The sequence below is a fragment of the Pogona vitticeps genome, chromosome 8, assembly GCF_051106095.1.
Source record: "Pogona vitticeps strain Pit_001003342236 chromosome 8, PviZW2.1, whole genome shotgun sequence".
Taxonomy (NCBI): Eukaryota; Metazoa; Chordata; class Lepidosauria; order Squamata; family Agamidae; genus Pogona; species Pogona vitticeps.
In genome coordinates, this window is record NC_135790.1 from 18,650,502 (window position 1) to 18,674,595 (window position 24,094).

At 42.6% G+C, this 24,094-nt stretch overlaps 1 protein-coding gene and 1 long non-coding RNA gene across 7 annotated transcripts in view; one reads left to right on the forward strand and one right to left on the reverse strand.

Annotated features, from left to right (window-relative positions):
• The window catches only part of KIRREL3 (kirre like nephrin family adhesion molecule 3), an 846,407-nt gene that overhangs the window by 438,791 nt on the left and 383,522 nt on the right, over positions 1-24,094 (reverse strand). The gene's annotated exons all lie outside the window — the stretch shown is intronic.
• The window catches only part of LOC144584209 (uncharacterized), a 103,660-nt gene that overhangs the window by 78,337 nt on the left and 1,229 nt on the right, over positions 1-24,094 (forward strand). The gene's annotated exons all lie outside the window — the stretch shown is intronic.

Consider the following 24,094-nt stretch of genomic DNA (forward strand, 5'->3'; position numbering starts at 1 on the left):
CATTCAATCAACAAGCGGATCATAGGGAATCGAGACATGAATCCGTGCAGTGGAATTTCAGGGGAAATGTATCCTGTCCATAAACCTCTGAGCATCTTTGAAAGGCAGATTAGTGCCATTATCCTCATTTTCGACCCAAAGAAAATGAAACAGAAAATGCAAGTAATTTACTTGAGGTCAGAGACAGATCTGTTAAGTGACAGCGTTAGCAACAGAAAATGAGGCCCCATGCATTTCAGAATATATTGTACTATTATCCCTGCATTCTTTTCCTTGCTACAGCTGGCTACTATCATTGAATGTATTACCTCATCAGTTTGCAGCCAAGATGTACCTGGATGGAGCCTAAATGTTGATATTGGCAAGATTAGACCATTCCACATTGTGTGCTCACTTTTACCACTGATCCATGTGTCCTCCTCTCATTAACCCTAGACCCCATCTGTCTCTTCCATTTCTCTCTGGCTTTTTCCCAACAATCCTCATGCCTATTAGCTTAGCACAGTAGCGTCAAAAAAAAAACTGTGACTCTACCAAGCAGATTCGTAAATCTGAGGCTCTTCCCTTGACATTTCCACATTTCCATGCTTTAATGCACTCTGTTTAAAATGTGCTCATTTTGGAAGCCAGAGGAAAAGGCAATTTTCAGGTGCACAAAAGACACGTAATGATGCTCCCTTGGCCCTAAGCTTGCAATCCACCTGAGTCCCTGGAACTATATTAAAAATGAGACAAAAATCATCAGCAGCTCAAAATGAACCATATAGATTCAGGGCAGGGAGCAGGTTGGGGGTAAGGTGGAGGCAGCAACAGGAGCAAAAGATTGAGCAAGTCAAGGACCAGTGGGTGAAAATTAGACACCTCTAGTCAAATAAGCATTCCACCAAGAAGTTCATCATTCCAACACAAATTAGAAGCTCCTCTTCAGAAGACATGCTGTGGAATGATTCATTTTTTTAACTTATACTAATAAAATGGCTTCTTTTTCCTCAAGAAAAGAGAGCAATGTTCATAAGACACCACATCAGTGCTGGAAAGGCGGCCTTTTTCCTGGTAATGCAGGGGAAAAGTGAGCTTGGTGGACGCCAGTCTACATATCTGCTACAACGGAAGTACAGCGATTCTCAGATGAGGTGAACAGTTCTTTCCGTTTCTTAGTTTAATTATTCTGTATTTTGTTGTTGTTGGTAGAAGCCCTATGCATTCCTTATTATCCATTTTTTTCCACAATGTATTCATCTGTATTCTTCCATTTTGGTCCACTCTTTTTATTCTATTTTTCTTGACCTTTTAATTGTACAGGTCTCTGTAGCAATGCTACCTTAAGGCCAGAGGCATTTGAGGGAAAAGAAGGTGGCAGCCATGCCAACTACCCCTATTTGTCCCCTTTTTTTCCTCCTTTCCCTCAGAGGTAAAACAAGAGCTGCGAGCCCTCTGTCCCGCTCCCTTTCAGCATTTCTACCTCTACACGTTTCTCTTAAGAGCTCAATTTGAAGAGAAGGGCTGGGGTGCCAAAGGGACCTTTCCTTGCTGCTTCTTATCACCTATGTCCCACCCTGCTACTTGGTAAACATGCAGTGGAAGCCAGCTTTATGAGGACTAAGCCGAAAGAAGAAGAGCATTCTTGGGCCAGACCACTGAGCTTGCTTGGGTTGAAAAACTAAATTCATCCACCAGTGTACAGTCTTTGTCTGCAATTCATGAGACTGTGAAAATGAACTCTGTTTAGGGTGAAAAACTTTAAGTTACCTCCCGTCTATGATGTATTTAAGCAGGTTTGGAAAACACCTGCCACAGTTGTTGGAAGATACTAATAAATACTGGTGGCTTGGCCCAATGTAAACATGACATAGCCAAGTGGAAAGAATTTCACTCATGTAGGTGTCCCATGCAGTTGCCATCTCATTTAAAAGGCACTTAATCTAGCTGTTGGGCCATTTGTATAAAGCTCTCTGCATGCCAGCAGTGTTTTTTCACCCAAGCCACAGATCACTGGCATGGGGAAGCTGCAAGCTATTGGCCTAGTGAACAGAGTAAGTGCCTTTTAAATGAGATGGCAGCTGCATGGAAAACCTACACGGAGAGGAACTTTCCATGTGGCCTCATCAATTTTAAATGGGTCCTTCATCAGATCTGTAAATCTGCATTGGCTGAAACAGGGAAACTAGTGGCTAGTCCTACTGCTATGACCGTAAGCAACCTTTTAACACCCTGTGAGCTACTTCAGCTTTGGCTGCTGACCTCAGGGATCCCCTCAAACTGAAAATCAACTCACAGGACCCCAACTGTCCATAAGGATGCATCAGCAATATAGTTCATATCTAAAGGAGGGCAATAAAAGTTCTGGAAAGCAAGCACTGGGGAAAATGGTTGAAGAAACTGGGTATGTTTAGTTTGCCGATAAGCAAGACATAATTTGATAGCTATCTTCAAATATTTGAAGGGTTCCCATGTGGAAAATAAACTAAACTTTTTGTTTGTTTGTTTTTCCAGCTCCATACAGGTAGGACCTGAACAAATAGATTGACATTACAAGAAAGGAGATTTTGACTAAATGTTAGGAAGACCTTCCTGACAATAAGAACTATTCAACAGTGGAATGGACTGTCTCGGAAGGTAGTGGACTGTTAATCAATTTGATATTGTTAAACAGAGGTTGGATGGCTTTTGTTGTCATTTTTGGTGCTTTCTTTAGGTCAGCGTTTCCTGAACTTGGATAAGCCAGGTGTTCTTAGACTGCAATTACCAAAAGCCTGCACCATCAGCTGGGCTGGTGAAGGTTTTTGGAAGTTGAAGTCCAAGAACACCAAGGTTGGGAACCACTGCCCTAAAAGACTGCAAGACTAAAAGACTGCAATTCAGAATATAGTAAATTGTCTTTTCCCCCAGGCCTACTTAGCTCCATAATTTCATCACCATGGGCCATCAAACTAGTTGGCCCTCCCAAAATCTTGGACTACAGTTCCCACAATCCTTTACCATTGGCCACGCACTGGCAGGAGCTGATGAGAATCATAATCAGTCACTTCTGGAGGGCAGCAACTTATTTTGCTCCGATTTAAATCCTATGGCAACAACTCTCCAGTCGAAAATTCTCTGTTTGCTAGCATAAAGTCACCTGAATGATAGCTTTCTCCACACCCCTCGTGTGCCGCAACATCATTGTCATGTCCTGCTCACCCCAAGCTCACCAAATACCCAATTATAAAACCACAAAAGTCTGCATTGGCTTCAGTTCCAGAAGGCATTTCCTTGATAATGGAAAAACAAACAAAAAACACTTGCTGGAAATGGCCAGGTGAACAGATGCTGGTGGTGTACCTCTTGTGTCTTCAGCTTGGTTCATTACTGTATAATTTCATAAAGCAACTCATGGACTGTAGTTATAACATTATGCCAGCGGTGTGTGATATGACAAAGGATTATTGGTGTTTCCCATTAAGACTTTGCCTTTCATAGGTCTCATTAACATCCATCTATTTAAAGACATATGGAAACAAGTTCTGGCTGCTCAAATAGAAGCTTGCTCAACCACATTGTTCCTGTTGTTTTAATTTGCACTGATTACACAATCAGCAATTTTATTGCTCTCAGTGTCGGCAGTATAGTACAGACATTTACACAAGGAACACAGGATCCAACATGTTCTTCTAGAACAATATTTCATTTAACCCAACACACTATTTCCAAAAGCTGCCATCACCAGATGCCTCTGAAGGAAATTATATAAAGAGTCATGTGTGAAACCAGCAGGGGGAAAATCGATTTCTAGTTTGGGGCTTGCTTACATTCATCAGCAAATTTTGATTTTCAAAAAATACTACTGCCAATTTAGTGTTTAGCCCATTGCCAGTCACTGTTTAACTCCTTCAAGACTACACTGTTTTGTGTGTCTCATTTGCTATATTTGAATGGACCTGCATATATTCTGCTTTGCATGTGCTATGTTGCTTTATGTTTTTTTTTTTTTTTGTTAAGACTACCTAACAGTCATATACATCTCTCTCTCTCGAGGACAGAATGTTGTGGATTTTGTGACCTTGAATTTGTTGCTGTATGCTTACTTATTCTTGTACATTGGTATTGCAATGTAAGCCAGACCTTTAATCAAGGCGTAAGATGTATCATGAGATGTTTGTGTTTCTACCGATAATAAAGGTTTGTTGGTGTTTCTACAAGCTTTAGTGATGTTCCCATAACACTTTCTTATCCTTGGACCTGCACTTGATGAAAGGATGCTACTAAGTCACATCAACTGGCAAATAATGAAAATATTTTAAAACTGGATATTAATAAAATCAAGGTCATTCTAATCAGGAAATCACCTTGATTTTCTTAATATTCAGTTTTAGAATATTTCCATTACTTACCAATTGACATGAATTAATAACATCCTTTCATCAAGTGCAGGTTTGAGGATAAGAAAGTGTTATGTAAACAAAAATCAAGAGGTTCAAGAAATGTACTTGAAAATTCAAAATAAGAGGATGCAGTGTGTTAACAAATGTAAACATCTGTCAATTTGATTGAATAGACAGTGGCAGCTTACTCATTGTATAAAGGTCAGAAGGCAGACGATCCAGAGCAGCTTCTTTATGACTGGGGGTTGTGCCAGGGCCCAGCCGTTTGGGATTTCTCAACGTATCCTAAATAAGATCCAATTTGAGGTTATTTGAGCCTCATCCAATTTGTCTTGTAAATTTGTAAAGTCAGTGTGCTGGAAAACAAAAATGAGCATGGTTTGTTTCCTCCACTGAGTTATGTGCTATTTGGTGATATGGCTAACCCTAAAGAGTGGAGTAAATCTGCCAAATCTCAGAAAGATAACTTCAAGAGTTTGCATACTAAGTACTTTTAAGATATAATTTCTTAAGACAAAACAAAAGACACACAACATCCGGTACCTGCTGTTGTGAATCACTCCCATCAAGGTGCAGTCCAAGAGGTATCCAGAAGATTAAACACAGCAGTCCACAAACAACAACTACTCCCTACACTGATTTTGCACAAACCTATATGGGGCCGTGGTGATTGGTCATCACTTCCAGCTGTATTCCTTGGCTGATTCCCTTCATGACTTACAGCCTGGTCTCAGCTAAGCCCTCAACTGAACCACCACACCTACACTAATAGGCTGAAGTGATTTGTACCACATCTAATCCTATTTGTGCTTTGCTTCTATAAATTCAGACTGCTTCAGCCTGGCACCAAGTCTGTCCATGCTGCTTTAGTTCATATCTTGTACTCATCCATTTGAATCAGGTGAATTTGATTCAGGTTTTGATCTGTCTGAATCTGGTACACAGACCTATGTAAGACGAACAGTGTAACATGCAACAAAATTTTAAAGTTGGCTTTTGGAATGCATACTCTATAGTGTTGTGGATTCTTGGTTCTTCTGTACTGACATGGAATTTTGGACTTTAACACAAGCAACTATTTTTTTAAAAAAAAGAAGCATTTGAAATGTGGATTTATTAAAAGAAGCTAATAATGAATCAAAGGTGAAACCAATGGTGAAGTACAAAGGTTCCTGAAGAAAGATCTAGAGATCCTATTGTTGTATGATGTCACGTTGTGTCAGATTTATGATATTTTTGGAGGTATATGAGATGTTCAGGTTTACTGTTGTTACTCCCAATTAATTTCTATGGTCAAGCGAGGAGCTGAATCCAGGTCTCCTGAGTCCTAGTCTGTTGTTTTATCCACTAAACTGTACTGGCTTTCAAGAAACCATAAAATACATAGCACATTGAAAGCTAGAATCATTTGGTCAATTAATGAAAAATAAAAGTTCAGATTCTTATAGCTAATCATATAGAATGTAATATATAGAGAGAAGGAAATGTGGAAAGAGAAGATTTTTTTTTATTATTTGTCTAAATGTATACCCCACTCATTTACTGGAGAAGCCACTATTCTGGGCAGCTTCCAAAACATAACAAGAATATACAAACAGAGTTGTTAAAATGAACACATAAAAACAAAACCCCTCAGAAAACCTCCTAGACTCAGAATGGTAAGCCATTGGCCAGCATCAATTCACTATAAAATAATTGTACAAAGGGGTGAGGCTTGTAAAGGCCTGAGTAAAAAGCCAGGTTTTAACGAGTGACACCAAGATCTACCCGTGTCACTCGTGCGAGCCAGGACGTGAGGCTGAGGAGCCTAACGCCGAAGGAGGCCCGGAAGGAAAAGACAAGAAATTGGGCCTTCTCGGCGGTGGCTCCTCGCCTCTGGAACAATCTACCTCCTGAGATTCGCGGGGCTCCCTCACTGGGTATCTTTAAGAATCAATTGAAGACATGGATGTTTCGGCAGGCCTTCCCATCAAATAATTCCTGATGCCCTTCTTCTCCCCCCCCCCTCTTTTATTGTTTTTTCTGTTTTGTGCAATGTCATTTGAATTATTTATATATTTTTACTGTCTCATTTTATGATTGTTAGCCGCCTAGAGTGGTCCTGACCCAACCAGATAGATGGGATATAAATTAAATAAATAAAATAAACTTGCTTTCAAAAGCTCGAGAGAGTGGCGGAATGGAGTATTATGTGAATTCTAGGACAAAGAGGTAACTTTTCCAAGTTCACCCCAACAAATGTCTTCTGTAGTCCTATCACTTTAGCAATGTACACAACGCCTGTTCATTTCAGAACTATGACAACAAATTCACAGTGAATGTGAGAGCCTCTTTGATCCCAAACTTCTCTGTGCTGGAGAAGGAAACTGGTGCTCTTGCAGTATTTTGGATCTTCTATAATGCCCGGCCAACAATTGCATCGTACTCAAGCAGGAGCTCAAGACAGCTAGCAGATTAATGGACTGTCTACCTCTGGGCATCAACATGGCATCCTTTGAGTAAGAACTCCATTGGGATTTTCATGGGAATGGTCTCAGTTATTTCCAATAACACCTTACTTTCATAAGCAGTTCCAAATACACTAACAGATCCTAGGCCAGCATCTGAACCAGTTGGTTCTTTTTTTCACTCAACCCCGTGTATTTTCTCTTGTGGCTATGAAATCAACGTGGATGATTGATAATTATTCTGATATGGATGCTGTATTGCTCCTGTTCAGGCTCCCCAGTGGTCTTGAAGGCAGAAGGAATTTGCCAGTGAAACAGATAATGCACAAGAGTGTGCTTTGTTCCCCTGCATTCTAGGAAAAATGAGAATGAAAGGCTCCACCAACTGACGTGACTGGCAGCTGGAGCAAGATCACAGATCCTCTTCCCTCTGCTTCTGTTCTTTCAAAAAAAAATCCCTGTTGAGTTTTGGGAAGTTGTGTGACAATTGGGTTGGGCAGAATTTGGCAGAGTTAGCTAAACCAGGCATGCACCAGCACTCATCAGACAACAAATTGTTGTCAATTCACTTTCCAGTCAACCAATAGATGGGCAATTATCATTTTAAAAAATAATAATAATTACTTCCCTCTTTTGCTGCAATTTGCTCCCAACCCACTTTCCTTTGTTTAGCCAGGCTCTGTCAGATAGTCTTATGTTTTCCCCAGCTATTACAGCATTCTGATTATTTATTTGCGGTCAAATGAGAGAACACAATGGAATAATAAGCATTTCCCCCCTTCTTCACTCTCTTCTTGATGCGTCCAAACAATTTTAGCCAATCCAATAAATCCCACCGGCATCAGAAAAGTACTATAATTTCCTTCCAAATACACATTCGTTTAAAATGTAGATGTACATGTGTGCATGTAAAGCAAATAATTCAAAACACAATATACCACTGCCCAAACCAATCCATATCTTGTATTTCTTTCAGATTACTTTTCAAGGATTTTAGTATGAGTATTGCCTACTTACGTATTTCTTTATGTTCCTCACCAGCATAAGACTAAACCTGGAAGGTCTGAATACTGAATGTTTAGGACTTCTCAGAAAAGTAAAGGCACTTGCTGCTTCTGTGAGAAAAGTGTATGTTTTACTTGCATGGATACTGTTTGCAAGTTTAGGTGCAAGCATTTCTCAACTGCATCATTACCATTAGCCAAGCTTTCAGAACATCTGCAATTCCTTCTACCATGGGGATGGATAAAGTGGATCAAGGAAAACACTTTCCTCTCTCATGCAATACCAGAACCAGGTGACATCCACTCCAATGAAGTGTTGGGAGAGGGAGAACAGACCAAAGAAAATATTTCTTTCCCCAGCATGTTGTCTGTGGAACTCCTTGCCACAGGATGTGGTGATGGCATCTGGCCTAGAGGCCTTTAAAAGGGGATTGGACAGATTCCAGGAGGAAAAGTCCATAGCAGATTACAAGCCATGATGGGGATGTCTAATCTCCAGGCTTCAAAGGAAGGTACCTCAAAATGCCAGATGCAGAAGTGGTATCAGGAGATAGGTATCCAGTTGTCTTGTGTGCTCCTAGAGGCATCTGGTGGGGCCACTGTGAGTTACAGCAGTGGTCCTCAACCTTGGGCCTCCAGAGGCTTTTTGACTACAACCCCCAGAAGCCTTCACCACCACCTCTGCTGGCCAGGATTTCTGGGAGTTGAAGTCCAAGAACATCTGGAGGCCCAAGATTGGGGACCACTGAGTTACAGGACCCTAGACTAGATGGGTCCTTGACCTGATCCAGTAGTACTCTTCTTATGTTCTTATGTACCATCTTCCTCAAAAGAGAAAAGGAGCATTGGATGCTTCTCCAAAGAGGCCATGGCTCTATTGGAAATATTCTCATTGGAGAACGACATATACCTTCATTTGGTCAAACTTCATAGAGGACTATCCTTCATCATAGAACTTTAAAGCAGATCAGTGGAGCCTGGGGCCCTTTGGGGAGTTGTTAGCCCCCCCTCCACACCCCAGATGCAGACCGTAGGCTTGGTTAAATGTGCAGGCTTGTTTGGTCACCAGACAATGAGGTGCCCATTTGATGAAGCAGGCGTCTTGTAAATAAAAGATTATGTACAAGGAGAGCGCTCTTCACAACAAGTTCCATTGAACAAATGGCCTCTTCTTCTCTTGGAATGATGTTATGACTGGTAATTCTGGGAAGGAAGGAATAATTTGTGGAAAGAACCACAGTCTGCAGAAAAAGTGATAAATACTGTAGATAGAGAGGATTGCCATGCAGCTGAAAAGGGTAGATCTATTTCCTCAGTGTAAATTCATTTTCTCTAATAATCAGAGCCCACGGATATTGTTGAATGAAATCGATATGAAGTTCCAAATGATTTTAAAAGAAAGAATCTGGGAATTATTTGTTTCAAATCCTTCACCTTTGATGGAACTACGGTGTTTCTTGGCGAAGAGTACAAGTGAGTGAGAAATTTACTGGCTCTCCTAATGTATACAAATTAACCAATGATCCCTCTGAGCTGCACGGGTGCGTGGCCGCACACCGCTGCATCAGTGGCATGCACCTGTATCCAGTGTTGCCGCCAGTCACAGTTGGAACCCCCATGTGTGAGGGATGGGGCCCCCCCGCCCAGTGCTGGCAGAAACTGAGAGGGAACGTTGAAGCTAACCCATTGAAGTGAATGCAAACCACACATGTGTAAAAAAAAAAATCATTAAAATGCATGCATTTAAAAATCGCACACAAAGACACTTCAGTCTATGTGACCAATGAATATATTTTTTTAAAATCACAGAAAATGCCTACCTTTCAAAAAAAATTAGAAATACAAATAAGTTTCTCTTGCTAGCAGATCTCTCCATCTGATGCAGATATGCATCAGAAGAATGTTCAACAATGAAAAGTGAAATACCTTAACGAGTGTGAGTTCTGATTGATCTGTACATCCCAAGCTAAGAGGTATCATTATTAATCTAGGTTTGAAACTTCTTTGTGTCTCTTCGAGGCCAAGAGAGTCAATACGTTTCTGAGGGTTGCCAAATTCACCCTCTTCTCTTTAGGAATAGTAGCCTTAACAGCTGGCATCAAGTCTTCTATGTGCAGGATGTTTTGCTTTGTAAGAGGGAGCATTCTGTCACATAGCCATGTACCTGTGGTGTGAAGTTGTGCAGCTGAACCAGTCATAGACTGACAGCTCCATTTTAAGCTTTCTTGAAAATAAGGGCTAAGAGGCAGTGGTATTAATATCCTCTTATGATTTTTTTCTTCAACGGATAGGTGGGTGTTACTGAAGTTGCCACTGAATTAAAACTCAGATTTAATTTCTTGTCAAAATTGTCAAGGGGAACCTTTACCTTTACCTCTGGGAGGAAAACTGCTGGGGCACAAACAGTCTTTCTAGACGTTATTATGGAGGCCTGGGGCTGCCTTTTGCTGTGTATGGTAGCCGAGGAGCACTCTCTTAAGTAAACAAGTATCTTTTAGGATGTCAGGTTTGTTAGAGATGAGGGCATGGCTACCCCCCCCCCCCAAGCACACAGGAAGGTGACACTGCTCTTTTCCTGAAATTCAACTCCCATGAAGTTTTTAGAACAGCTGCTTTCGGTGTTCTCTCCTGCGGGGGGGTCGTGTTTCACTTGGTTCCCTCTCCAGCAGAAGAGGGTCAGGATTCTGGGTCAGGGGAGTTTCCTGGTCTAAGAGTTAACATCTTCCTATGGAAGCCCAAATATACAAGGTCAACTTCCATCTAGGTTGGCAGCTGTTCAACACTTAAATTTCTTCTGTTTGGGGCGTTCTTTTTCTCAGACCACTTCATGAAGAAGAGCAGGAAGAGTCCCCTAAATTCAGGCATTCTGCCTTCAAAAATACCTTTGGAATGCACCATATTTCCAGGGGGAAAAAACCCAACGTTGGATACTTATATAGATAATGAGCAGACCTCTAAAAAACACACACCATGCCATAAAAAAGCCTTATGCAATTAGAAGAGACCCAAGTATGTTAAAAATCATTACTAGCATGAACTCCCTCCAGGAATTTAGTAAGTGTTCGCTTCTCCTGTCCGCCTCCTACACTGGGAAAGATTGCCCTGTATAATATTGTTTTTGTGTGTTCAAAGACTCAGGCGTGTGCTCAGTAGGAAAGGGAAGAAAGAGGGGGGGGAACCACCCTTGAAGTAAGTGATACCTTAAAAGCCTATCTGAGGCTTAAAAGTGGATCCATGTAGAAAATAATACACAATTATTTAAAATACTAAATTGCCAAAATGATACTTTTCTGTTACATTGTCTCCACCTAAATCATCCTTCCTGAATCCCTAATGCAGTGCTTTTTAAATGCTTTTTTGCATTATTATTTTGAGTATATATATTTTTGTGGCAGCTCTAAAATTCCACAATACTATCCTGCACATTTTACCAAGTGATTAAATCCACAGTAGTTTATTATCATTTTGCTGGGATGTTGTTGTGCTGGGTCCCCGAGGGCTTTTATTGCCCAACACTTTCCTCTTCCTCTAACCCTTAATATTCCAAATTGCTTTTGATTCTATTGCCTTGCAGTTTGGCAGCCGGTGGTAGGGGAGATACTCTCTTATTCCCTCCTGCTTTTTAGCGTTTTTACATAAAATTCACAGCTCTAATGGGCTTTACAAAATGACAACTATTGGCATAGATCCAAAAGCTTATGAAGATAATTATTGTGCCTGTTTGTGTTTTCATTACGAGGAAAGATATTTTCCCCTCCCCTCCAGCCTTTTGCAGTAACCTCCGTTGGGCAGGTCTATTCATATACATTCTGTATATATGTCTCGCTGTGCAAATGCATATAGATGCTTTCCTTTCGAAGGAGGAGAATGTAATGGAGGGTAACCTAAGCCCCATCTGCTTTTGTTTTAATAGAGGACGGCCCATTAATCACCTTGTAGGGGAAAGAGCCCTGGGTCGGGACACACTATCAGCATGGTATCAAACGGAGGGGGAACAAAGGCACAGTCAGGACAGTATTCTTCTACTAGTGCAAATCCGGAGTAAGTCCATTGCCATCAGTGGTGGGCTTATCACAAAGGGACACTGAAATACTCTTTTCATGGGTTTCACTTTGAAAGTAAAAGTGAGTGTCTTTCGCAGTATGAATTTAACGTTGCTGAAAGGCACCACACTGACATCTCTGGAGAGGTAGCATTTGTGTTTAATTGTCAAAGTCGGACAAACCTACACAACAGCAGGGTAACAGCCATAAACCCCAGCACTGCCTCAAGCTTGTCAGAAAGAAACCCAACTCTCCAATGAAACTGTTGGTCTTTTTTATGACCCGTTCCATCTCCGTGGCATATTTAGGCTTTTTTTTTTTGTTCCAGGCAGATTTTGGATTACCCACAACATTAAGTAAGTTACAGATTAGTGCGCCAGTCAAACTGGGGTAATTATGGTCAAAAGCAGGAGGTGCCTGGCATTGTAAAATGGCATTTAAACTCTCCATAACAGCAACAAAGGTGACAGAAATCTCAGGGAATGTGATGCTCCTCAGTTGGAGAAAGTAGGAGCTCCTCAGCTCCTACCTCGAATATACTAAGCCAAATGCTGTTTAGTGGAGTAAAGTTCATCCTCAATCCTCAAATAGGGTGACAATCAAAGGATGGACATTTATGAGTAGTCCCTCAAGGATGGGGAGTGAATGGCCATCCAGGTGATTTTGGGCTCCAGTTGCCATTAGCCCTAGCCAACATGCCCAGTAGTGAAGGATGATGGTAGCTGCAAACCAAGAACTATCCTAGGTGGAAGATGCTGGATTAATTCAAAAAAGCAACAACCAGAAAAATCAGCAGTAGCTGAACATGCCCTAAAACAAATTGAACATGAAATTCTTTTTCAAAATACTGAAGTACTGGACAACACCAGCAATCATTATGTTAGACTGCACAGGGAAGCCATTGAAATCCACAAACACCAGCAGAGCTTCAACAAAAGAGAAGAAGGCCTAAAACTAAACAAGGCCTGGCTTCAAGTACTGAATAATACAGCCTGCAAAAGGTCATCGAACTCTACCCAGCCACAAGGACCAGGGATCATTGCACAAAAAAGACCAGCTAACGACCCAGTGACAGATAATCTCTCCCCCTTATCACAACAACAACAACAACAACAACAACAACAAAACACTGATTAGGACAAAAGCTGTTCCCACAGTTATAAATACTCAACAATCCAACAAACAGCAACAGAGCACGGACAGGGTTCCTACTCCAGTCCTCTGAAGATGCTGGCCACCTTCAGAACACGGCCAAAGAGTCCAAAAAACCCACAACAACCATCAGATACCAATCGTGAAAGCCTTCGAGAATACAACATTTGCAAACCCTAGTAGTGAGTGGCTGAAGGGTAAATCTAATTCTGTGTATGGAAATCTAAACTCTGCAGGTCGTCTTGGCAATATGGATAGGTACTGTGGTTGCCATTACAGTCAGATTCCATGGGTGTTAAATATTGCAAGCATTACTCATTTTCAAACAAGGCCATGTTTGACGCAGTCACTTTGAAACAAAAGCTCCTAAACTTCGTTATGTGATATCACAGTCATCCTTCCTTCTGGTTTCTCCCGATACAATGGTCCCATTTTCCTCATTAAATGCCATAAGTACGGGCAGAGGGTTCAAGAATTCCAAAACCATAGAACATTGCAAGCATCGTGAAATATAAATGATCAATACATAACGTACCACAATCCAACAGCTTGCATACTGAATGGCCTTGCCGATTTTAAACTCCCCGTGTGTTACTCCGGAGATACATACATACACATTCAAGCTGTCTTATTTTGGGAGCCTTCCAGGGCACTTTTCCAAAAGGAGGAGAGGAGAAAGCCAGAAAAGAAACAGCAGGGAAGACAGATAGGATTGTGCTGTAGCTTGAGGGCAGTCATGCAGAAGTGAAGGATGGCTACTGAAATAAACAGAGACTGGGACCAAAGAACAGGTGCTTATTTTCTCTGTTGGCATTGTTATGTGCAAGAGGAGTGGACAAGACATCTTGGCACTGTGTTTGATGAACTGGAATTCTCACTTGGAGCATGTTATAACCTTGATGGATCTTAATTAGAGACCAGCATCTATAGACAATAAAAAGCTGCCGACAATAGACTCATTTCCATATGCAACCCTCTTTTTAACTTTACCGCAATGCAAAATATCCCACAGATAGGACCAGTGATGAAAAAAGTTACCCTTTTGGACTACAGTTCCCAGGATGCCACCACTGGGTCTCATGATGGTTGGATTCTGGGAAATGTAGTCCTAAAACATAGTTCAGAAAAAAAATTGAAAAAGGCTGTATGGTCCTTAAATTTGCACAAATGCAAGAGCAGGCAATATTTTTATTAGGCCACCGAAAGTTGAATAAACAGCAAGCTTTCTTAGGTCAAGTCTATTTCTGCAGGCTTTACACCAAACATCTTGTAGATAGTACAAAAATATATATATACATCAGAGTCCCCCAAATTCATGAGGTTCTGAAAGATAAGTTCAAATGCCGGCTGCAAACAACCTGTGAAGGGTGTGGTCTCAACCTTCACCCCTCAATTCCTGGTTAGGATTTTCATCCCAGCTCTTCAAACAAAGAGTTGCTAATGAATCTGCATGAACCCAGCCACCCAAAATATAATGTTGCCCATCCCTGAACAGGGTTGGCTGAAGATTTCTTTGTGACTTCAGGACAATGGCATGATAATGATGCAGGTTCAAAAGCCAAACAGATAGGCGGCTGTCTTACCACAATACCCACAATGGGACAATATTCTCCACCATAACTGCAAGCAACAAACTAGTTCAGGGGATGCAGGATAGGCTGAGTGGTGTACATAACTTTGCTATCCAGCACCGCTTCTCCCCAATGTCTGCAGCCTGACACAGCTCTCTCACTCTGCCTGATGGTTGAGCCAGGAGAGAACCAAAGGCCGTAGCACCCGCACATCTACTACGTATGAAGGATGCTATCTGCTCTGTTTCCTTCAAGATCAGCATTTCTTCAAGCACACATGTTCCATCTGTGCATCAGTTTGCAGCCTGTGCGTCTTTAACCCTTAATTAAAATTCACACTAATTTTTGTATGCCGTTTCCCATAATATATGCACTTTCACAAGCAAGCGCCCCTAAACAGATGCCTATATTTCCCAACGTATACACTTTGCATACATAATTATCACTAGTGTACAGTCTTTTTTTTTTTAAATGAGTCTTTGGGTGAGGAATAATTCAGAAGATTCAGAGGGCAAAAGTTAACATATAATTGAGTTACTTCAGTATGTGATCAAGATAGGGCAAAATAGATTGGTTCGTACTGAAATACAAAATCAAATCCCCCCCCCCCCCGTTTGCTCACATCTTCTACTTCTTGTACAGTCATGCATGGTGGTCACATGACATATATCCCACGATAATGGTTCATATGTTTTTTTAAACTGTTCTGACCCCCCTTCCATCCACCCACCCCTTTTAAAAATTGTGCAGGTACATCAATGCCATTGCTGGCCACATACTGATCCAGGGCATTTCCCCCCTGTTTCCGTGCTGTGTTACCTTCAGTGGTGGAGAATCCACAGCCCACTGCAGTAGCAGTCCAAAGGCAGTAGGGGAAATGATACTCCACATGCTTAAAGGCTGCAAGGAGGACTTTGGGGGAGTGTCCTCCTATGCGTCTTGTCTCCTCTGCTTCTCAGATAGCCTACTTCTGCCATTGTCACCTAGCTTCCTTTTTCTTTTCAACCCTCTCAGACTCAAAATTCCTTCTTCAACCCCCACACACCTTGAGTACCAAAGCCATCTTTGACAGAAGCATATCAGTGCCCTGACACTCCAGTTTGAAAACATTAAAAAATAAAATAAACAGACTCAAACAATCTTCACTGCACACCAGATTTAATGAGAACAAATAGATTTAGTAGCACACACATGATGGGATTTTGGATGTAATGCACGAGGAAATATGGATCAAATACACAAGAAGTCTCCCAGTGGATTGGATGTGGAGGTAGAATGGATGGGGAGCAAAAGATTCGGTAATGGTTATGCATTGTCTGAACACTAAAGGCAAACCCATCATTCATGAGGAGTAACTAGGAAACATTTTGCAGGTGTGACTGCAGCCTGAATTTCTCCCATGTTTGTCTCTGTTCCAAAACTTCAAGAACAGCAAGAGAAGGGGTGAACTTGTCACCATCCAGAAGTTTTCTAAGACCTAACTGTATCTGTTCCTCCCAGTTAAGCCCCATCTGCTCTGAGCCCTTCTTGCTTACCTCTGAATTTTATTCAATGAAGCTGAAGAAGTACAGCATTAAGACAGAAGCACATCTTCCTACAATACATGGTCAAACTCTTGAATTTACTACCGTAAGGCACCCTGATGGCCACCATGTTAGACATCTTGCAGCTATATTAGATGAATTCATTGAAAACAAAGCTATCAACATCTATAAGTCATTGCGGTTATATGTTACTTCCAGTATGGGGTTCAGTATGCCTCTGTAGAGTACTTTCTAGGGAACACAAATTGTATTCATATCTTATTTATGGGCTTTCTACACACTTCTGAGTGGCCACTGTGCAATCAGAAAATTGGACTACATCAGTGATTCCCAACCTTTGGTTCCTAGAAGTTTTTGGACTAAAACTCCCAGAAGCCTTCACTACTCGCTGTGCTGGCCAGGATTTCTGGGAGTTGTAGTCCAAGAACATCTGAGGACTCAAGGTTGGGGACCACTGGATTAGATAAACCTTTAGTCTGATTCTGTTTGGTTGATGCTCTAGAACATGTTCTCCATCAATATTCCCATGGGTTCCCCCCACCTGCCCTGAAGGGGAGTTGGGTACACAAAGTTGACTTATTCATAATCACCACTATCACTTGGAAGAACAAACTCTCCCAGTTTTTCTTTCACAGATTCAGTGATAATTGGGTTTCATCGATTCATATTTTAATTCTCTGAAAAAGAAAAGAAAGACTTGAACAAGGGCAGGTTGTAGGCCAGGGTGGAATAGCTACGGCCAAAAACTGAAGATGTGTGTGTTGCCCCATTCATAAGATGTGTATGGGTTGAACAGCGAAAGTACTTAAATACATATGTCTTGTTGATTACTGCTTAACGGGGGCCCAGAAATCAATGAGTTGAACTCTACAGCTGATTTATTATAAATTAAACCCTTGCTGTTCCAAGGCTCATTAATAATATTTGAACCAGTTAAAATTCAGTGTCAGAGGCTTGCCAGATGAGTCCGGGAAAAATCATGAAGTTTAAGTCGATAGGCCTGAACTAATGTAGTGAAGGTTATAATTTAGCCACGGCTACAGATCCTCTGCCCACATGGGTACCAGGAGATTGCCTTCAAATGCTTAGATTCTCTTTGTCTCTCCTTCAGACACTTGACAGACATCAGCTGTGTAATAATCGCTTTGTGTGATAGGTTTTGAAATCCCAGTTCTACCAGGTGAGCGCTACGGTTTAAAGGCATTGATTATCTGCCCCTCCCCCCGAAGGTTCAAAAATCAGCACAGGGTCATTCAACCATTTTTTAATGTCCTAATAGCTTATCACTTTGGTACCAGAATAAAATCACATTGCTTCAGAGGACAATGATAATATTGATGTAGGACAAATGATAAGCTCTTTGCGTTTGAATGTCACTCTTTTGACAATCAGAAAAATAAGTAAGAAGAGCCAGGCTACATCAGCTCTATACTGGACCCTCTGTTTCTGGTGAAGGAAACTGGGTGCCCTCTAGAACGTGTAAATTGCAGCTTCCACATTCTCTGCCCATTGGCCATGGTGACCGGGACTGATAAGAGCAGTGGTTCAAATCACTTGGGGGGCATCAGATTGTATTCACTATCCTTGTTTCCACAAAGGATACCTGTATCCCTCTAGGAAACACCAAAGCAATAGTCTCTCCCCACTGCTGCCCCATCCTTCTAAGATTATTCTACAGTACAATAATTCTGAATATAGAGCACCCATCAGTCTCCCACAAGTCACTTCAGTAATTGATTTCTGCCTAATTTCTGGAGAGCTGAGGTCCACCTAAAAAAATAGTTGATGGAACTAGTATTTATTTACATGATATTCTTAGGAAGCTGCTTTCCCCATTTCTACTGATGAGAATATTGATGGCAAAATGCACCAAGTCAGCTGATAATGATAACTGAGCACCTCAATAACGTAATGTAATTTAATTTGTATCAGGTACTTTAAAATACAGATTTTTCTTTTTTCTTACTGATTCTGAAAATAGATAGAGTAATCCAGCATCTAATTATTGTTCTTCTTCTTCTCTCTCTCTTTCTCTTTCTGATCCAGTTCATGCAGTACACATATCCATCCCTTTTTAAATGGCCTTGACCGATAGTAATAATGTTGTAAGGATCAAGAGACTCTCTTAAGTCTTATCCAGAAAAATGCAACATATGCTCATATATCGAGGTTTTATCTAAACTGGGGTTGAGTGGGTAGGAAAGACCAAGATTCCAGATGTAGAGACAAATATGACATTTCCTGTCTCAATATGCAGCTGACCCAGACATTAGCAAGATGCAGTTTTAAAAGGATTAGAGCAATGCATGGCTATCGGTCATGTGAAAGCAAAGTTTGTTGCGCTACCATCTTAAACCCAGATGATTCCATATGTTTTTGGAAGTTGTTGGGTCTGTCTGAAGTTCGTAGCACAATGGTTAAACTGCTGTCCTGCAGCCAAAACTGTGCTCATGAGTCAGGGTTCAATCCCAGGTAGCCGGCTCAAGGTTGACTCAGCCTTCTACCGAGGTCAGTAAAATGAGTACCCACATCAACGGGTGGGGGGTGGCAATGTATAGCTTGCATAGCTAACTTGTAAACTACCCAGAGAGTGCTTGAAGTACTATGGGTATGTGTCTGGTCTCTGGGTGTCTGTGAATTTCATTGTATGGGTATACTGTTTATATAATTACGATGACGATAGATAGATAGATAGATAGATAGATAGATAGATAGATAGATAGATAGATAGATAGATAGATAGATAGATAGATAGATAGATAGATAGATAGACAGACAGACAGACAGACAGACAGACAGACAGACAGACAGACAGACAGACAGACAGACAGACAGACAGACAGACAGACAGATAGATAGATAGATAGATAGATAGATAGATAGATAGATAGATAGATAGATAGATAGATAGATAGATAGATAGATAGATAGATAGATAGATAGATAGATAGATAGATAGATAGATATGGGGCAGCATATAAGCAGCACACTTTTGCTTTGAGATATTATGCTGGAACACTGGGGATCTCCATGAATGGCAAGGAAAAATCCTGTCTCACATCCTGGAGAACTTCTGCCATTCGGAATTGGCAATATTGAGCTGGGCAGACCCATGTTTGGACCCAGTATGAGACTCCTTCCGAAATGTTCCTAAACAGAACCATCAAATGCTGAGGCAATATATCTCAGAGCGCCAGAGAAAGCATTGGAGGCAAAACATAGTGAAAAATGGCCAAGACATTCAACTCGAGAGCTTTCCAGACTGCCCACGGCTGGGAACATTGAAGCGACAGAAGTATTGTCCAATCGAGGAAGGCTCTTATACTATTTGATGTGATCATTTTCCTCTTTGTCAGGGAGCTCTTTAGATCTGGGTCAGGGACAATGTGAGCAAGAAAAAAAAAAGGGCGCCTTAAGATGTTAAAGCGAGCGCTCCAGGGATCAGCACTGAGACGCTCCCCTCGGCACCGGGCCATTGAAACATGTTTCCCTTTAATTAAAAATGGCATATGCACCCCCTCACCTCCCACTGTGACTGATGTTACCAATTTTGCTGTACTTTAGATGTGTCATATCGCAGCGCATCACATCCTAATTAACACATTTCGTCAGGTCCGGCGGTTGGCTACTGAAACATGTTTCCAGCAGCTGTCGCTGGGATCCAGCTTAGGGATGGGGGCAGCTGGAATCCATGTGCGCCGATTGTTCATTATGGAAGAGGGATGGAGTTTGTTTGTGTTACATACAGCACTGATGTTACCTGTCTGTCATGGGTTTGGAGGGAAAGTTCCATCCTATGGGGAGTGGAAGGCGGGACATCAGGAGGAGGGGCTGTACTGTATATATATGTGGAGCGTGTGTGGTGAAGAGAGACACTGAGAGACACTGGGAGGTGACGAAGCAGCAGCTGGGAAGAAGAAGCTGTTGTGGGAGTCTGTGTGTCAGACAGGGTACTACTGTGTGTCAGAGTACCAACCTGATAGGTTCAGGTGTCTGTTGGTTAGCCAGAACTGATAGGTTCAGGGTCTGTGCTTCAAGTTAAGGGTTCTGTGTGAACCAAACTGTGTGTGTGTATGAGTGAAATAAGCCACGTTACTTTATCTTATTCACCTGATTGTTTATTTTTCCCTGTGTGTATTTAAAATAAACCTTATTCTTTTTATTGTTTAAAAATCCATCCCTGGTCTGTGTGACTTCTTATAGGGAATGGTTGGTGGCAGCTTAGTGTAACTGTGTGACAGATCCCAGTAGGTCTGGGATTGTCACATTGATTGGTGTCCAGCGTGTGGGATACGACTGGTCCAGTTGTCCAGTGGTACAGCAAAGCCTTGGCAAGTGTGCCCAGAGCAAGGGGGGTCTAGTCAGGGACAGTCTGAGGCGCGTAGGTAATCTTCTAGGTGTACCTCACGGGGAGGTGCGCTAGTAGAAGAACGTGCCAACTGGGGAGACTTAGATTAAGGTGCTCTGAGGCAGCCTAGTTTTGGCGGGAAAAGTTGAGGCAAAACTGCTTAGTAACAGTGATCTAGCTTGCCAGCTGAGAGGCCCAGCAGAGGGGGGTAGGCTCTGACTCGATACTGTTGCAAGTTTAGTGCTGAAGAACAGCAGCAATCTCTAGGGAAAGCTGGTTCTGAGGCAAGAAGGAAAAAAGTGGTCGTTTTATTTTGAGGCTTGACTTTTAAAGCAGCCTGTTCTGAGGGGGGATTATGCCCTTGACTCGAAGCCAGATGGCAGAAATGAGTGGAGTGAAAGACCCCCAGATTGACCAAGGTTCTGAGGATGAATTTGGCTCAGTGCAGGGTGACAGCACAGGAGAGCAGAACCCAGAGCTCAGAAAAATACTCCTAGCCCAACAGCATGAACTGAGGGTGAGGGAAATGGAGGAAAGGGAAAGAGAGAAACAGCGGCAATTTGAATTAGAGAGAGAGAGGGAGAGAATGGAGAGGGAAGAAAGATTGGAGAGAGAGAGAATGGCGTTTGAATTAAGAAAACTGGAACTGATGAATCAGAATAATAATAACAATAGGGATTCTGAGGGAGGCCAATTGTCTAAGGCTGACCTGAAGAAATTCCCTGTGTACCACAAGGGAGATTGTCCCGAGGTGTTCTTTTCCTTAGTGGAAAGAGCGTTTGTGGACTTCTCAGTGAGGGAAACTGAGAAGATGACCATCATGCGATCTTTAATCAGTGGTAGCCTGGCTGAGGTTTATGCCGAGATGCCTGAGGAACTGATGAAAGATTTTGCAGAGTTTAAAAAACTGGTCTTTGCCAGACATGGGATAAATGCGGAGCAGCTGAGACAAAGATTCAGGTCCCTCACCAAGAAGCCAGAGCAGACTTTTACCCAAGTGGGGGCCCAATTGGTGAGGCTGCTTGAGAAATGGCTATCGCAGGAGGGGACAGAGACCTATGAGCAGCTTAAAGACTTGATAGCACTGGAACAGTTCTATTCAGTCCTGCATGGGGAATTGAAATTCCAGGTGAGGGAAAGGAAACCGAAATCTGTGGCAGCAGCCGCAGAGATCGCAGATTTTATTTCCCAAATAAGAAAGCCCTTGGGTGAGGGGAAATCTGTAGGTAAACCCAAAGAAACCTACAGCAAGTACTCTCAGGGACCAGGGAAAAGCCAGCAAGGGGGAGGGGCCCATGGTGAAGGGAAGCCCTCAGACATGAAACTAAGACCTCAGATTTTGGAGGGAAAACCAAAACAAGATGAGAGAGAATCAAAATACACCAGAAAATGTTATTTCTGTCAGGGAAAGGGTCATCTAATCTCAGAGTGTGAGAAATTAAAGCAGCTAAAAGGAATGGTGCCTCAGAATGCTAGTGGGACCAAGCCAAAAGCTGTGTTCTGTGTCCAGAAAGAGCAAGGCTCAGTGTCACTGAGGGAGCCTGTTGCCATGGCTACTCAGTCTGGAACAGCTACCGCTGCTGATCAGGCTGAGGAAAATGGTCCTCTTATAGAGGTAAAGCGCTGCTTGCTGGTGAAAACAGATTCTCAGTTGTTTGAGACAGCAGGGGTGGACGTAGGAATACTTGACCGTCAGTATAGGGGGCTGCGGGACACTTGTTCCCAGGTAACCCTGTGCCATCCAGATATTATTCCTAGGGAATATATAATCCCGAATGAGAGCATAAAGGTAGCAGGGATTGAGGGGCAGATAATCTCACTCCCAGTCGCGGAGGTACCTGTCAACTTTCAAGGCTGGAGGGGAGATTGGCGGCTAGCGATTTCATCGACTCTGCCAGCAGCCGTGCTCGTGGGAAATGACCTGGCTGAACATGTGAAACGGGTGCTAGTGATTACACGCTCACAAGCCACCACAGGGACAGTTCAGGGGGGTAATGATGAGCCAGAGACGGAAGCAAAGGGGAGTTCAGAAGCTGTGGTGGAAACCTTAACCACAGACAGCAGATTTGGACAGGAGCAAAAGGCAGACGCCACTCTCCAAAAGTGTTTTGAACAGGTGACTGACGCCCAGCTAACACCTGTAACCCCAGTGAGATTTCTGGAGGAAAAGGGGGTTTTATATAGAGAAACCCTGAGGAATATCTCAAAATGGGGAGATGGGATCAGAAGTCAGCTGGTGGTACCTGAAAAGTATCGCCCCATGATCTTAAAAAGGGGTCACTCTGACATGTTTGCTGTACACTTAGGGGTGAAAGGGCCCCTTGATTTGATCAAACAAAATTGGGAGCAGATCACCCAGGATGACCCACAAGACGTTGTGACTTACATAGACACCTTGATGAATGACCTAAGGAGAAATCTAGAGCTGGCAGCAGAAAACCTGCAAGCTCAGAAGGTCAGACAGAAAACATGGTATGACCACAAAGCTAGAGAGAGGCACTTTGACCCAGGGGAGGAAGTGCTTTGGCTTAGGCCCTGCAGAGAGAATAAACTGCAGCTCAAATGGGCAGGACCATATAGGGTCATTTCCAAGATGTCAGACCTGAACTACCTAATAGAGCAGGAGAAGAACCAAGCAAGGAGGGTGGTTCATGTGAATGCCCTAAAACCCTACTACAGAGGGGAACAGAGGGTTTTATTTGCGATAAAAGCAGCTGAGAGTGAGGAAGCGGAATTACCCTTCTGGGAGGGTAGAGGGGAAGTAAAATACAACCCAGAGGAGGTAAAGATCAGTCCTGCACTCACCCAAGACCAGCAGCAAGAACTAAAAATGCTGCTTAGTAAATATCAACAGGTGTTTTCCAACAAGCCGGGGATAGTGAAGGGAGTGATGCATCGGATCCACACAGGGGATGCACCCCCGCAGGCAGTATCCCCATACCGAGTAACGGGACCCTATAGGGACAAGGTGCGGAAGGAGCTGGACGAGATGCTGAGGGAGAACATAATCGTCCCCTCTTCTAGTCCTTGGTCCTCTCCGATAGTCCTTGTGGACAAGCCTGATGGGAGCATTAGGTTTTGTGTCGATTACAGGAAATTAAACCGTGTAACCACTCCTGATGCCTACCCAATGCCCAGGCTAGACAACCTGATTGAAACCATAGGGGGTTGTCGGTTCATTTCATCATTGGACCTGGTAAAGGGATATTGGCAATTAAGAATTGATCCCAGGGATCAAGAAAAGACTGCCTTTTGCAGCCCTTTTGGTCTCTATGAGTTTCGAGTCCTGAGCTTTGGTCTCAGAAATGCACCAGCCACATTCCAAAGGCTGATGGACCAGACCTTGGCAGGGCTCAGTGACTTTACAGTGGCCTACATTGACGACATAGGGATCTTCAGTAATACCTGGGAAGATCACCTGTTACACCTGGAGTTAGTGCTGCAGAGGTTAAGTGCAGCAGGGCTAACAGTAAAGGCCAGCAAGTGTCAGCTGGGTAGCCCAGAAATAAAATACTTGGGTCACATGGTAGGGGGAGGAGTGATAAAACCCCTGGAGGCCAAAATAGAAGCTGTTCGTGATTGGCCTAGACCCAACACCAAGAAAAAAGTCAAATCATTTCTTGG